We start from the raw sequence: 15,996 nt of genomic DNA on the forward strand, positions 1-15,996 counted from the left end.
AGGAGACCATCTGAGGCCGGAGAGTTCAACATGGAGTTTGCTTCTGCAGTTAAGATATTTTTGATTGTCATCAAAACATAGCGGTGATGGTGATTTACGCCCCGAGTTCCAACTTTTCAATGTCAGGGTCGTTCAGGAGCATGCTGTTTCTTTGGCAGCCCACTAACAACAACAGAAGGCCCAGAGCTCAGTGTGCACTCTTCCTTTACAACAACCTCTTCACCATCACTGTCCCACAAAAAGCAACAGCACTGATTGGAAGCCCTTCGCTTTGGACATGTTACCCCAGACAAAGTTGAACTTTCAGGGTCACTACTAGATGCTGCAAGTGGAGAAAGAGAAATTAGAAGGGGAAATAATAACGTGGCATGGCCATTGAACGTAAAAAGTTGACCAAGCATGAGAAATAACCCGATAATGGCTAAAAGCTCCCACCTAAGGAAGAATGCCTTTCCACTTAATGCAATGGATTCTACAACTGGAAAGAAGGCTGCAGAGGACTGAAGACAAAGTACTAAAGATGCTGTCCAAAAAAAGTATAACAAAGGATTCTGGGCTATTTTCTCAGACAGTGAAACTCCGAGAACGTATCGGATCAGTCAGCCAAAGCTTCTGAACCTCATTGAGAGAGAAGTAACGTCTCGGGCACTGCTAAAGCGTAGCGTGGAAATCCAAACACTCGTCTGCAATCACAAACATGGTCACAGTGGGTAGGTTGAAAGAGGAGGGCTGGCTCCTGTCTTGTCAACAACGCTCAGTTAAACTCTGAGCCAGTGGAGTACTGTGATGGAAACCTAGCAGGCATTTCCCAAAATGAGAACTCTGCAGAAAGGAAATAAACTTATACAAGTCACTGAAGGAATTTTGAAAAGAACTTCACAGATTACAAACCTATGACACTCCAGTTCCGTTTTCAATGGGCATGATCTATTTAATTACACACTGGGACCACACGGGGCAAAAAGATTCACAGAAGCTATAGAATCTTTGCATAATTCAGCCACAGGACAGATCCCAGATGCATAGGTTGAAACCAAAATAGGAAGAGGAAGCTGAAATATGGAACACATTTTTGAGTCCTTTCCTTATCCCATTTAAAATCAAAGACAGTTTCCTATCCCAAATCTCCATTTTCACTTTGTTGCCCCAAAATGGCAAAATACTATGTAAATATAAGACAGGGCAGCTGAGGGTAAAGTTGTGTTATTTTAAAGTAACCCGGTTCCATGGATAATTCTGCCAGGCCACAAAGAGAATCTGTTTTTGGTACAGTAGACTTCCGATAATCCGGAACCGATAGGACCTAGGTGGTGCCGGATTATCAAATATGCCGGACTATCAGGAGGTACTATAAACTGGTTTTTTATTTATTTTTTATATATATATATATATATATATATATATACTGTATACATTATATACTGTATATAGTGTTCTTAACCCTTTTTATTGTACATACTGTATACAGTATACTGTAATGTTTTAGTTTTTTAAGCCTTTTTTACCCTTTTTGCTCAGTTCAGCTGCTGCCGCTGTTACCTCGTGACTCATTTTTTGCCACAGCTCACTCACTAGGCTCTTGCCATTTTGATGCCAGACTATCAGGAGTGCCGGACTATTGGAGTTTTACTGTATTCAGTCTTATATTCTTGGGAGTGAAGTATTTTGATTTTACTATGTTCCCATCCTTTGAGAATTTCTACAGGAATAAACCCTTCTTTCAGCCTCTATAGGCTTTGCCTGGTATGCACTGCCATTGAAAACCAAATTTTAAATGAGCTTAATTAGTATGCAAACAGGACGAAGGAACATACTTCTTCTAGCTTATCTTTCAAAAGAATAGTCGGCAGAGCATTTTTATCACTACAAATCTTACACCAAAACCAATACTGAACACTTGTCAGTGGTACAGCCCTTTAGAATTCCAAAGCCCTTTTCAGTAATACATTCATGGAACATCTGAGTTCAGTAAGTATCTTCATTTCACAAATGTGGAAACGGAGGCAGCGAAAGGTTGAATTACTTGTCCAAGATAACATAGCGAGCCGTGGTCGCAGCTTGAAAAAGAATTCAACAGCTTCAAATTCCCTGGTTAATGCTGTATGCCAAAGCTAGAGTTGCTTTTTTTCCCCCTCCAAACTATTTTTTTTTAATTTCAGGAGGGAGAATAAAAGTGAAACTGACCCTTTAAAAAATCTGAGATCAGGCACAAAGTAAGATCTCTAGCTTCTCCACCAGTTGAAACAGTCTCTGTAGCTAGTAAAGAGATTGTGTGTCTCTCCCTTTCAAACACAGAAGTGTTAGAAGACAATAGCTGAAGCCTTTTGCAAACAGCTGTTGGAGAAGCTGATTAACCTTCTCAATCTCTGCCCATCTCAGTCTGGCAAATAGCAGAGGTCTGAGATTGTCAGGTCCATAGTGTATGCTCTTCCCAGGAAAGAATCAGGTGGGTTTAGCCATTCACAACACACAGCCACAACTACCTACTGCCTCAAAAAAACAAAAAACAAACCAGCACTCAGTTGTGCAAAATATCCCAAGAGCTCTTCTAGCCCCCACAGTTACCGCACATCAGCCAGAGTTCCCAGTCCAGTCGTTGTGCCACACAGGTCAACCGGGAAGAATTGTAACGAGGTTGCCTGTGGAAGTAATTCACTCAAGTTGCAGTTGCAATAACAGCTTTGCTCCAATTCTGTTTTTCCCTCTGCCTCTTCCAAGGCAACACACTTGTGCAACATGCCAGTTTTTCCTTCTCTGAGGCCATTCCTCGCTCTGCTGCTGCTTTGAGAGCTGTGCGGCTGAGAGCACGGGTGAGTATGAGAGACATGGCCTCCCCAAACTGCAGGTGGGGAATTTGCTCCTCCACTCACTGGCCTGGCTGGAGCTGCCCCCCCCACATACAGAAGTCCAACCATGCCTGCTGATAATGGCCCCTACAGCCTTCGGCCCTATCCACACGGCACGTTTGCCCTGGGTCAGTTTCATTTTTGTCGGTTGCAGTACAGCTGGGGTGGGCTTTATTGCCAAGAGATTTCGCATGTTAAACTCAACAGGCAAAGAAGCATTGATAAACGATGCCATGTGTGTGTTCTGGGTCAGAAACACGGAAACCATCCAGGTTGCCCAGGAGAATTTGAGATCAACTATAGGTCAAATCAGCTACAATGCTGGAGTCTAATCATTTAATAGAAGGGAAATTAAAAATTAGACAGTCATCAAATTAACCCTTGTTGGGCCAGTGTATAGTGTCAAAGTTTGTTATCCTAGCCATTCCAAGATTTCATTTGTATTCCTGTAGCACAAAGGAGCCCAAATCATGGGCCAGGTAGGTCCCATACAGCCGGCCTCTGTCCCAAAGAGGTTTCAGGCTTAAGTAGCCATGTTTCAAGGGCAGTCACAAAAGTCTTCCCTTTTCGTTCCTTCCTCATTCTTTGTTTATAAAATAGTCAATACCAGGGGATGGGGGCAACTGATTAAAGCCATGTTAATTACAAAAAGCTCTGGCTAAATATGCCACAAGTAGCAGTATATATACCAGTAGTTCTCAAACTTTTTTTTATCCACAGACCACTTGAAAATTGCTGAGAGTCTCAGTAGACCTTTCCAAATGTTGTTTGTACCACTAGCTGACTATTGCTAAGTATTTTGACTAAAAGCACTGTATAAAAAAACCTGCATAATAATGAAGGGTTTTTCAGTTCTACAAGTAAAGCACACAGCTCACATTTTAACATCAATAGCTTTACCTTTCCAATGGGATGGATGTGCGTGGTTTTGTGAGCAAAGTTCAAGGAAGTTGAGTGTAATGTCTGTCAGCGTTAGCCTTAGGTCAGCTTCAGCATTCCTCCTGCTTCTGGCTTTGGACTTGAGGGTGGTAAGTGATTGAAATCCTGTCTCGCACCGGTCTGTAGTAGCAAATGGCACCAGAAAACACACTGCTTTGTCTGCAAGTCCTGGGTACGCTCCAAAACTCAAGGAATGTCCCTTAAATTCTGATTGTAATGTTTTGTCACAAGAAAGCTCCAACAAGCCCTCTTGTGCCTTGCTAGACAAACCAAAAGGCAGCTCACTGATTTCAACCCCAAAAGGATTCACATCCAGGTCTTTGGTTCAGGTTCTACTGGAAAGTGAGCTTCAAACTGTTTAAGAGCAGCAAGATGTTCTTCAATGTCTTTTTTTTCCCCCAAGAACCAGTTCATTTTTAGATAGGGAACCTTCCAAGGTTGGACCCTTAGAGGGAACATCACAGAGGTGTTGGACCACAATTTGAGAATCTCTGATATATGCAATACAATGGAGGGCAACACTTAATAAAATCTCAGTGGGGGAGAGATATATGAATTATTGAATACCAGTATAACTCTTATTAACCAGGAAATGGTCATTATTCCTTGTCAGCCTGTCAATTACATATATAACAGGAAGAAAGAAATTTTGATCTTTTCTATTAGAGGGTTTAATAAAACATGCAATCACTGTCTCCAAACTTACCTTCATTTTTCTTGTATTAGTTTCAGTAGTAAGGATTAGCTCCAAGAATTCCCAGGAAGCTATTTAGTTGCTAGAGTTCGAGAAATTTGTTTTTCCTAAGGCAATGTTTAACAAAATGTCTTGAAATAGTAATTGAAAATTTTAAACCAAAAATGTTTAGTTTTTGGCAAATGATCAGTATTCCAGGGTTTGTTTCTATAAAATTCCCCAAAATGTAAAAACCAGATTTTTTTTTCACAAAAGTTCTCATCTTTAAAAAACTTAGATTAATTGGAAAAAATCATTACACAGAAGTAGGGAGGTATGCACAGCAGGAATGAGATTATTGCGGGAATACTATGGCCAGTTCTGATGCTTCTGTAAGGGGGCTGAAAAATTGGGAAAGGTTCAGAAAAAAGCCACAAGAAAGATTTGGGTTCTAAAAAACATGGCTTATAAACATAGAAAGCTCAGCTTAATTAGTTTATCCAAGTGGTTTTCAATCTGTGATCTACGGACCCCAGTATCAGCAGATAATGTATAAGGCCATGTCTTCACGAAACGGAAGATCGATGCTGCCGCAGTTGATCTTCTGGGGTTTGATTTAGCAGGTCTAGTTAAGACTTGCTAAATTGAACTCAGAAGGCACCTCTGAAAGCGGCCAGTACTCCTGCTTCTGTGAGGAGTAAAGGAAGTCAACAGTAGCATTTGCTCCCATCCGTCCTCACAGCAGGAGGCTGAAGGGAAACTCGAATTAAAGTATGTTGATTCTAGCTACATAATTAATGACGCTGGAGTTGCAGATCTTGATTGTTATCTTCCTTTTTAGTGCAGACCTGCCCTTAGATTTCCAAAGGTAGGTGGTACCTGCACCTCCATTTGACATTTTTTAGGAATCTGCAAATGAAAAAAGGTTTAAAAATATGGATCAGCAAGTACATGGGAGATTTCTAATAGTAGAAGGCTCTTCAGTTTAGTAGGAAAAGGCACAAAAAGATCCATTGTTTGGAAACTGAAGCTAGTCAAATGCAGACTAGAAATAAAGTGAGGGTAAGTAACTGAAATAACTTACTGAGGGATATGGCAGATGTCAATCACTTGAAGTCTTTCAGTCAGGATGGGATATCTTTCCAAACTTGATACCTTAGCCCAAAGAGAAGTTATGGGATTAATGCAGAAATGATGGACTGAGATTTTGCATAAACAACGAGGAGTCTTGTGGCACGTTCTAGACCAGAGGTTCCCAAACTTTTTGTCATCACACCCCCTTTTTATTTTTGAAAAATCCTCATACCGCCTCCCCCCCCAAAAATAGCAAAACTTGTTGAGCAAAAAAAAAGGAAGTGACTGGGGCAGCAAAAGCTTGATGGGGGGAGAGCTGGGTCACCTCGTGCCCCCCCAGAATTTCTTCATGCCCCCCAGGGGAGCACAGCCCCCCTGTTCAGGAACCCATGTTCTAGACTAACAGATTTATTGGAGCATAAGTTTTTGTAGGCAAGGACCCACTTTGTGATCTGTGTTCTTCACGGGATCAGAACAGATGATCCTACTGGTCCCTGTCAGCCGTACTTTGGGCTCCATATTTATGGACATTAAAATCTGACACAAATAAGTCGAGCTTTCATCAATTAAACCAGGAAAACCCTAAGAAACCCAACAGCATGGACCTTCCTTTCCTCTGTAGCAATGACTGATAGGAATGTTCTTCACTTGGTTCCTGTGTGATGACCCAACCCTTAACAAGAGCTTCCTCCTGCCAGCTGTGGGACGGGACTGGGGAGGGGACCCAGGCTTTCCAGTGGAAGGGAAATGGAGGGGAGGGGAAGTCCTGGCGGGCCCCAGTGTCTGATGGGAGGGGAATGGAGAGGGGAAGGGAGAGGTCCCAGCCGATGCCAGTCTCCCCAGAGGGAAGGGAGTGGGGGAGAGGTCCCTGCCCAGCTCTCTCAGCTGGGCCCAGGCCTTGGAGAGGGAGAGGCAGTGACTGAAGCTGGCGGCTTCTGGCTGGAGCAGGGACAGTGGCTCCTCCTGGAGTTCCAGCCTCTCAGGCCCCCAGGACCTCCCTCCCTGCTTCCCCGTTCCCTGGGCTGCTACTTCCGTTTCCAGGCTCACTGCAGGAGGAGAGCTGGCAGCTCAGCGCGGGCGTTCACCTGAATTTGCAGTTGTGTCTGCGGCCAGGGGAAGGCCTGGGTACCTCCTCCCCCCCCCCGACACCACTCGTTGCCATGGCTGCTGGGCGCCTCAGGCACATGGTGGGCGGTGGAAAGCCATCCCTGGTCTCCTGTCAGCGCCGTCCCCTGGGAGCTGGGAACGCAGCCAGAGCTGCCCCATGCGCGCGCTCTGCCCGGAGCCTCTCGCGCACGGGCAGCTGGCAGCACTCAACACGGTCTCCCCAGTGCTGTCTGCTCGGGGCCGCATGGGATGAGCTCTGGGCTTCGTGGGCCGTAGCTGGAGCCAGGGGGATTTGCTCCCACAGAAATGGACACTGGAAAAGCTGTTCCAAGTTACGGACGTTTCAGGTTAACGAGGCCCGCGGCAGAGGACCGTTCCTTGGGAAAGCGCCATTTGCTGCCTAGCACTAACCCAGAGCGCTGGAGGTCTCCAACGCACAGGAGAGCGGAGGCGAAGTGAGGGAACCTGCGGGGAAGGTGAGACGGAACAGCGCTTGGTGGTAAGGCATCCGCCAGCCAGAGACTGACGGGCAGTGACCCCAAAGGGCAAGCGTCGCTGTCTCTCAATAAAGCACTCACGGGCCACTGCAAAGACCACTTCAGGGCAAGGCCTCCACCAGACCATAGGTGAGCGATGGGAAGGAAGAGCAAGGCACGCAGGCTACACAGGAAGGGGTCTGCACAAAAACCCAAGGCCAGGCAACGCTGGAAGAGCCTGAGCAACTCGTGAGCACACCGAGCGGCTTTGCTCACTCTGACCAAGAACAAACATACTCAGACGTGAAGAGACACGGTGGCCAGAGAGCCAGGGAAATGTGCCACCCCAGAGGGGAGAGAACTGGCTTCCTTCAGGGACAAAACCCATCATGCTTGGGAAGTTCCACCCTCCTCCTCCAGGAGCGAGACTCCTGCAAGCCGAGCTGTTCAGAGAGGCAGAATGCCCAGGTAAGTCATCTTCCTTTGTTCTTCCTCCACCTTGCTAAGGCGGGTCGGAGATGCAGCCCTTGTTTCCATCCTGTGTGTGTTCCGGCATACGCTGGCTCTCCAGCTGCATCCGGCCACCTTTCTCAACTGTGCTGTGCCGAGAAATTAAACCAATCCAGACTCTGGCAAGAGTCCTGAGTTAATTACTGATTTGCTTCCAAACAGGGGATGAGACATCGCTCAGCCTGGTACAGAAGCTTCTGGGCCAGACGACTTCTTGGGATTCACGTTCTGTAGCAAGCGTCCTCTTCTCGGCCATTCTCTGCAAATCGAGGTTTGCCATCTGTTCGAGAGGGTTTGTTCTTCTCCTTCCGGGGTGTGTGGACATTCCTAAGAAGTCTGGAATAAGTCTTGAATCCTCTGACTCTGACTAGTAAATTGCCATTCATGCATGATTTCTCCAGCTGGAGCTCTTTTCTTTAATAGTTGTGCCAGCAATAAGTCAGGCTTGAGTTTGCATTGTCAGACCATCCATTACTGCTTGCTGGCTTGCTAGGAAACTCAGTTTGTTCCATGAGAATGGTGTTTAACTGCCCTCTAGTGGTAATTCATTTGTCACATCTCAAAATTTCCCCCCACTTTCCATTAGTTCCCCACAATACCCTCTTTTAAATCTTTCCCTTTTGTTTCTTTATTGGGAGTTTTCTGTTCTGTTTTTATTTCCCTCTGCCAGGGCAGTTCCAGGCCTCTGACTTCTTAGTGCACTTAGCAGGGTTCCATAATGTATCTTCATTTACTACTTCATTGTCATCCTCTTGCACAAAGTCTTAAAAGCATTCCTCCTCCCATTCCTGTTGTGCTGCTTAGCATTAGCTCATTTGCGCTGCAGCTGAAAACTCATTTGGGTTTGCTAATTACAAGTTAGCCCCAGTCGCTTTGCTTCCCATTCCAACAGCTATTTAATTCTGAGTTGGTTGCTTGGTTGGGTTTTCTGTACCCAGTGCATCTGTCTACAGATTTGTATGTAGGGTTGTTGGAGCCGGGTTGGTTCCCAGATGTTAGAGAGATGTCTCACCCAGCTTGGCTGTCTTTTTCAATGTCACATTTCATTTAGTTATTTAGCTTACCTTAGCCGGTATTTTGGATGAGTTTCTTTTTCTGAAGCCAAACAGTAAACATGAATTGATAATCATGTTGATGAGGGGATGGAGTGGGAACAACAGAAAAGGCAGTAAGTTGAATTGTAACGGCATTTGAATTCATCACAAGCCTTTCTGAGCTGTGAAGGAGATATGTATATCCACTAGGCAACACTGTCTTGGATTAATGTCTATGGCAATTAACAGGCGCTAAATGAGCCATGGCTGGGCCCCTGAAGGAATGGAAATGGAGTACTGAAAACTGCAAGGGCACAGTGAATGCAAAGCTAAATAGTAGCATTCAAGGACAGTGCCCCGTTCTTTGGTTCATATCAAGACCCATGTGCATGCAAATCCTGCAGGCTTCGTGGCCCACGTGCCTGCTTCCCCAGCAAACCCGAAAGAGCAAATAAGTGTAACTGAAGGAAGAATTTGTCTGTGGGGCTCTCCATAAAGCAGGCAGCTTGTAAAATGATTTACAGTGTGATTAGCCCCAAGACAAACCAGACTAAAGTCCCAACAGTCCCTGGGGCCATGTAGCTACTAGGTTATTAATTAACTGTACTGCAGTAGTGCTGAGAAGTCCCAGGAGAGCCCCGGGCAGGAAGTGCTCTACACACCCACAGCAATGAGCAGGAGGTGGAGCCACAAGGGAAGGGGCGGGGCCTCATGGAGTGGGGGTGACATGAGGGCAGGGCCATGAGGAAAAGGGCTGGAGTGGAGACAGGGTGTCGGAAGGGGCAGGGCCATGGCTCCCCCACTCTTAGAGACCTTCCATCACTTCTAGGCAGCAGTGCACTAGTACAAAACCATAGTGCATGCACGTGGTGGCTGGTGCATTTTCTCAACTGGGTGTGCAATATTCATGGATTCATAGGTCCTAAGTCCAGAGGGGACCCCTGTGGCCAGCCAGTTGGACTCGGTGCGTCCCACAGGCCAGAGAGCAGCCCGTTCTGGCTGACTATGAATTCACGGGCCAGGCTGTCTTTCTGAACCACAGAGGATGCTGGCCCAGGGTTCGAGTCCGGGGAGGGAGCAGATTTACATTTTGTCTTGCCTGCCTCACACACAATGCCCCCACCCTTCCCACCCCATCGCCGCTCATGGAGGAGACAGGGCCAGCTAATTCTGCAGCTGCAGGTTCGCATAGCTGTGCCCCTGCACCAAGCACAATTACCATGCCCAGGGAGCTGCCACCCAGGCTGGGCCCAGCCCAGGGAATGAGCTGAACGCTAGAGGACAACGTGGGAGGGGACGACTGTCAAAGAAGAGTAACAAAATTAAGAGGCCAAAATTCTCCCCTATGGCTCCTTGCTGTTAAAATTCAGAACATAAGAGCAGCCAGACTGGGTCAGACCAAAGGTTCATCAGCCCAGGGTCCTGTCTGCCGATAGCGGCCCATGCCAGGTGCCCCAGAGGGAGGGGACAGACCCAGCACTTTGAGGCTCTCTCCCTGCCGTCTTCTCCCGGCTTCTGGCAGTCAGAGGTTTAGGGTCACCAAAAGCGTATTTCTGACCATCGTGTCTGATCTGGCCCCACCTCGGAGCAGGTCTCTGTGTAAGCAGCCAGCGAAAGAGTCACCCTCTGGAGACGTTGCTCCCATAAAAGTTATGACTCACTCCCCTTGTGTCTCATCTCCTGGGACCGACATGGCTACCACAGCCCTGCAATGCCCCTGTGAAAGCTACGCCCCTCAAAGAGCAGCCTTTCATTGGTTAAACCAGGGCTAGTCAACCGTTGGAAGCCCGGGGGCCCACAATGATATGCACAGCACATGCCGAGGGCCGCCACTTAAGTGTGGTTACATATACATGTAAATACATATGCAAATATATGCAAATAGCTTTTACACTGACAGGCACGAATACAAAGAATAAGGCCAGACTACGCAATATTTACCCAATTTCCACCCATATGACAGAAGACCGTTCTATTGACTCACCGTTGTGGAGCATGTTCCCCATGGAGGCCATGTTCAAAGGATCGCACCCAAGGGCCATGTGCTGAGCCCCATGTAACCCCAAACTGCCCCGCGGGCCGCAAACAGGCTGTGGGCGCCTCGTGTTGAGTAGCCTTGGGTCAAACTGTAACTGCCTGCAAGCAGGAAGAGCATGCACCCCAAAGAGAAGGTGAGAATAAGGAGCAATGGGATGAATCCGAAGAAAGGAAAACTTGGGCTGAGTGTCAGAAAACGTTTCCTGGGGCTATTAGACGAGGAAATAGTTTCTCCAGGGAAGAGCTGAAAGCCTCCTTGTTTAAGTTCTTTTCCTAAGTAGATTAGACAAAGCACTCAGGGTGCAGAGACGGCCCTGCAGAAGCTGGAAGGGGGGATAAGATCCGCCTGCCTCAAGGCTTCCAGACTGATTCCTAGAATGATGCTTGGATAAAACATACAGTTTGCTTGTTTCACAGTTTGTCCCTTAATACCCCTCACAGCTCGCTCCTCTAAGCACTTCCTTACCCTGGTCCCGTAAAAAGAGTCAGAAGCATGGTGGCTTGGAACTAGCATTTAATTCATCTTCTGGACCAAATGACTGGGGCCTGGATAATGACATGTCAGTTTTCAAAAGGGCTCCAGAGATGACCCCTGAAATGACAGGCTGGTGAGCCTAAGGTCAGTAGTATGGGCAAACTGGTTGAAACTACAGTAAAGAACAGAATGATCAGACACAGCAATTCATATAATTTGGTGAGGAAGAGGTTACCCAGTTTCTGTAAAGGGAAATTGTGTCTCACCAATCTACTAGAATCCTTAGAGGGGTGAACAAGCATGTGGACAAGGGGGATCCAGTGTACTTAGACTTTGACAGGGTCCCTCATCAAAGGCTCTGAAGCTGTCATGAGCTACAAGGGAACGTCCTCTCCTGAGCGCACGGAAGTCCCCCGAGAAACACGTTGCATTGAAAGATTCATTTCCTTGACTGCAACGTGGAAGGTCTGGTAGGAATTTGCTACCAAATCTCTTGGTGATTGCCCCATTCTCTGTATTCTCACTGAGCTAGATGGACCTTTGGTCTGACCCTGTCTGGTTGTTTTTACCCTCCGAGTGGCAGGACAACATGAGGCCATGATAGTGCTTCTTGCTGCTTTTCTCTCTTCCTGCTGCAGAAAGGTTTTCTTTTGGGGTTAGCCTGTGCACCTTTTTGTGTACTCGCTGCTTTACACTGCTCCTATCGATCTTGTTGGCTGTGGGCGACTCAATGTCTGGTTACCCATAAGCTGTGCTACTCTCTGCACGGTTCCCATCGGGGCTCACATGCGAAGCCAGGCTGAACCAATACCAAGGAAAACTCAGTGCACCCAGAAGAGAAGTGGCTTTGGCCATCCAGGAGGGGGCCCTTTTTTCTATAATTTAGGATGAACCAAGGGCCACATGCTGCCTTTCAGATGAGACGCAGAAGGAAGCTCGTAACCACTTTGGATTCTGGTACGTTCACAAAAAACTTCAAGGTGTTGATCCCACTGACCAGGCCAGATTCCCCTCCGATATTATTTTCTGGTTACCTAACTTCCCCCAGCAGTTCCAGTAGGAGGGGGTATTCTTATCCATCTCCACTTCCTGCCCCAGTTACGTAGCCTTACTGCTATTCAGCTCTTCATTTCAGAACAGAGGCGGCAGGGGAAATAGATCCAATATCTAGTTTGTTTGTGAAGTCTGTTGCGGTGGACCATGGAGTCTGGCGTGGGGGATGGTGGGATGGAGGCTTCTGAACACCCCTTCCCTGCAGAAGAAGGAACATCGAAGCACAACAAATCTGGTGGGATCAACAAGACCTCTGCTTCTTCCTTCTGCCTACTCCACGTAAGTCTTTTATTGTTATTGGCCATGCGAGTGGAGTAGTTGCTCTCAGGTTAAAATTCACCTACCACGTTAAATATTCCCACTGGTTTTACTGATAACAGCATAGTTTATAACAACTAGTAGCTGAAACCCCATGATGTCATATAGGTATGGTACCTGGGCCAACTAATCCCTCATTTGTTTAGTCTCCTTCAAACAATCAATGAAACTGGTGCATGTAAATTGGCTACTGGGTAAGGGTGGAGCTTGGTCGAGTGACCTCTGCTATCACCCTGGTCTAGGACGGTAAGCATGGCAGAGCTACATGCCTCACGTAGCTGTATATCACATGGGTGTAATTCATAAAATCAAAAAGACAAAGACCTTAAAAACGGGATGGTAACAGGTCACAAATCCCGGTGATGACTGAACGTGGTGACACTTTTTTATTAAAGAGCTCTCAACAACATCTGGAGCTATTTCCATCAGTTCACATTGACTCAACAGACATTCTAGGCTTCCAGGTGACACACAGAGTGAAAATATGGGCAACTTATTAGATAGGTAAATCCTGGTCTCCCATGACATTAATGCCAAAACTCCCATTAATTATAGTGGGGCTGGATTTCACCTTTAATTTTCCTCACTGGTGTGCATGTAGCTGATTCACATCATGCATTTCTCGCTGCCTGGACAATAAAAACAGATGAGTCACTTTCCCTTGTTTTTGCTACCCACATTGCCTTACTGGTTCACATATTTTACACACAGATTGCAAACCCGACTTCAATTTGATTGACTTCTTGAAACCGAATAGGATGAGACTATTATAGAACCGTCTCTGGGCATTCTGCTTGCTTCTGGAATTATAAAGATATAGTGCAACTAAAAATATTTTTGTCATCATTAATAACATGAAACTCCCAAGTATTTGCCTGTGACAAGCAATTACAACATCCCACAAGAATTTGCTGGGGAGTTAAAGGCAGCCAAATCTGGGCCATATCCAGCTTTGGAGATCAAGTTGGCCGTTAGCCCGGATCTGAGTCTGAGCTTCTTAGAACCTCACTCGCGCTATTCAAATGTGGTGGTTGTAAATGTTTATCTTGTGGCTATTTGGCAGACAAAACGTACCATACAGAGTGATGATATTCGCAGCAGGTGCCGCCTTGGATACATGTTGGGGGAAGCACACTTTCCATAGTTAATGTAAACTTCTGCAGATGCCATGCCTTGGAGTTTAACTGAAGATCTTTGAGGGCCCAATGGTTGAAACTAGAGCTGTGCAAATAATGGATTTATTAGGTGGCTAAAAATTCTTAAAAATAAAGATACTGTTTTGGCAGTTGGGACAAACCAAAAATGATGCGGGGCGGAGGGAGGGGGTATTGTGAATATATGGAAAATCGAAAAGTTGAAAAGCATTGCTTTGGGTCAAGTATGTCACCTGATCAAAAACTAAATGTTTTGTTGCAGTTTTGAATATTTTAAAGGTTTTTATTGTTTAAAAATTGAAGGAAATGTCAAAATGAAGTTGTTCCAAATCAATGTTTCAACTTTTTTTAGATTTTTTTTCCCCAACACAAACAAGTTGGTGAAACTAATGAAAATTCACAAAACATTTCAGCATTACTGAATCTGCATTTTTTTTGCATGGTGAGAGGAAAAAAGTTTTAGTTGACAAATCTTACCTAGCACTAGTTCAAACACTTATGCATGTGCTAACTGTACTACTGGAAACAGACCCATGATTTCAATGGAATTGCTCAGAGTAGTAAAGTTAAGCATGTACTTTAGGGTACGTCTAGACTACATGCCTCTGTCGCCAGAGGCATGTAGATTAGGCTACCAGACATAGTAAAATGAAGCGGCGATTTAAATAATCACCACTTCATTTAAATTTACATGGCTGCCGCACTGAGCCGACAAACAGCTAATCAGCTGTTTGTCGGCTCAGCGCGATAGTCTGGACGCGAGGTGTCGACATCAAAGGTATTTGTCGACCGCCCAGGTATGCCTCCTGGGATGAGGTTTACCTGGGTGGTTGACAAATACCTTTGATGTCAACACCCACGTGTCCAGACTATTGCGCTGAGCCAACAAACAGCTGATCAGCTGTTTGTCGGCTCAGCGCGGCAGCCATGTAAATTTAAATGAAGCGGCGATTATTTAAATCGCCGCTTCATTTTACTATGTCTGGTAGCCTAATCTACATGCCTCTGGAGACAGAGGCATGTAGTCTAGACGTACCCTTATGTGTTTTGCAGATCAGGGTCCGAATGAAGAAGCAACAACTCTGTCCTTAGAAGAGCAAGATCTCTTCATGAGTGCTGAGAAGAGTCTCGTTCCAAGCTTTGCTCCCACAAGCCAAAGAAGAGGACATTGGCAGCTGGAAGAAGGAAACCAGAGGTTATTGGATTGGCTCTGTCTTTCATCTGGACAGCTACCTAAGACCCCTCCATATGTTGCAATTTCGGTCCCTTTATATCTATTTAATAATTTCACACATCCTGGTTTTCTAGATGGACAGCCCCTCAGAGGATCAGTACATTGGAAATTCTTTCCTTCTCACTTCTCATTTAAACACCTGTTTTCTGTGCTCAGCAGTTTTGAAAATCAGACTGGTTATTCAGGTGCCTAAATATGGATTTAAGACCCATATTTTAGGCTTTACTTTTGAAAATCTTGGCCATAACCTGTCCAAAATATTCTCAAAGCAGAACTCTCGGTGCTATGCAAAGCATGAGAAATAAGCAGAACTTTATTTTACATGTTCAATAATCAAAGTTTTAAATTTGCAGTCTGGTTTCTGCAAGTGTGGTAAGTGTATGTGCATAATAAACTGGCATGTAAGTGATCGAATCCATAATTGTATGCATTGTATTTGCTTTGTACATGAAAAATGAGACCGTATATCAAAGCACAGCAGAAATAGCTGGGTACAATGTGTTCTCCTCTGTGCAGTAATCCTTTATATGTGTATGTACAATAAATGGCCAGTTACCTCACTCCAGTTCTTTCTCCCATGACTTTAACATGGTTATAAACTATTTTTTTACCATCCAGTGAAAAGTGTTTCCTCCTAACAAACGGCTCCTGCGAAGTGCTGGGACGTCTGCCGTCACTCTAATGGGAACTGGCTGGAATCTTCATTCCAGACTTTACAAACTAGCCCAAACAGGGAAGGGGAAACACGCCGCACCCGCATGCCACCGCGCAAGAGCTGTCGATTCTGTGTTCGCCATCGATAAATAGATTGCAAGGCCAGACAAGGCCATTATGATCATCTTGTCTGAGCTGCTGCATAACGCATCCCCCAGACCCTGACGCAGGAATTTCTGCATTCAGCCCAGACCTTCTCGTGCGGCCGGAGCACTGTTAGAAAGACACTGTCTTGAGTTAAAGACACGTGATGGAGAATCTATCACAGCCCTTGGTGATTCCAGTGATTAATTGCCCTCATTTTATTTCTAGTCTGAAATTGTCTAGCTTCTGCTCCCAGCCACTGGGCCTT

At 45.7% G+C, this 15,996-nt stretch overlaps 1 protein-coding gene across 16 annotated transcripts in view; it reads left to right on the plus strand.

The window, feature by feature from the left end:
* The window catches only part of PURA (purine rich element binding protein A), a 45,633-nt gene extending 30,694 nt beyond the window's left edge, over positions 1–14,939 (plus strand). For 9 of the 16 annotated variants that reach the window (XR_016346988.1, XR_016346990.1, XR_016346992.1 and 6 more), the window contains 2 exons: positions 1–12,503; positions 14,750–14,939. The exon at positions 1–12,503 is cut by the window's left edge. The gene's annotated coding sequence lies outside the window, so the exon portion shown is untranslated. Of the gene's footprint in view, positions 12,928–14,749 lie in introns of those variants that run through there. The other 7 variants (XR_016346993.1, XR_016346997.1, XR_016346998.1 and 4 more) reach the window with 5 other exon arrangements.
* Positions 14,940–15,996: the final 1,057 nt, after the last annotated feature.

Source organism: Pelodiscus sinensis, chromosome 16 (genome assembly GCF_052426305.1).
Source record: "Pelodiscus sinensis isolate ZL-2025 chromosome 16, ASM5242630v1, whole genome shotgun sequence".
In the NCBI taxonomy this organism is placed as follows: Eukaryota; Metazoa; Chordata; order Testudines; family Trionychidae; genus Pelodiscus; species Pelodiscus sinensis.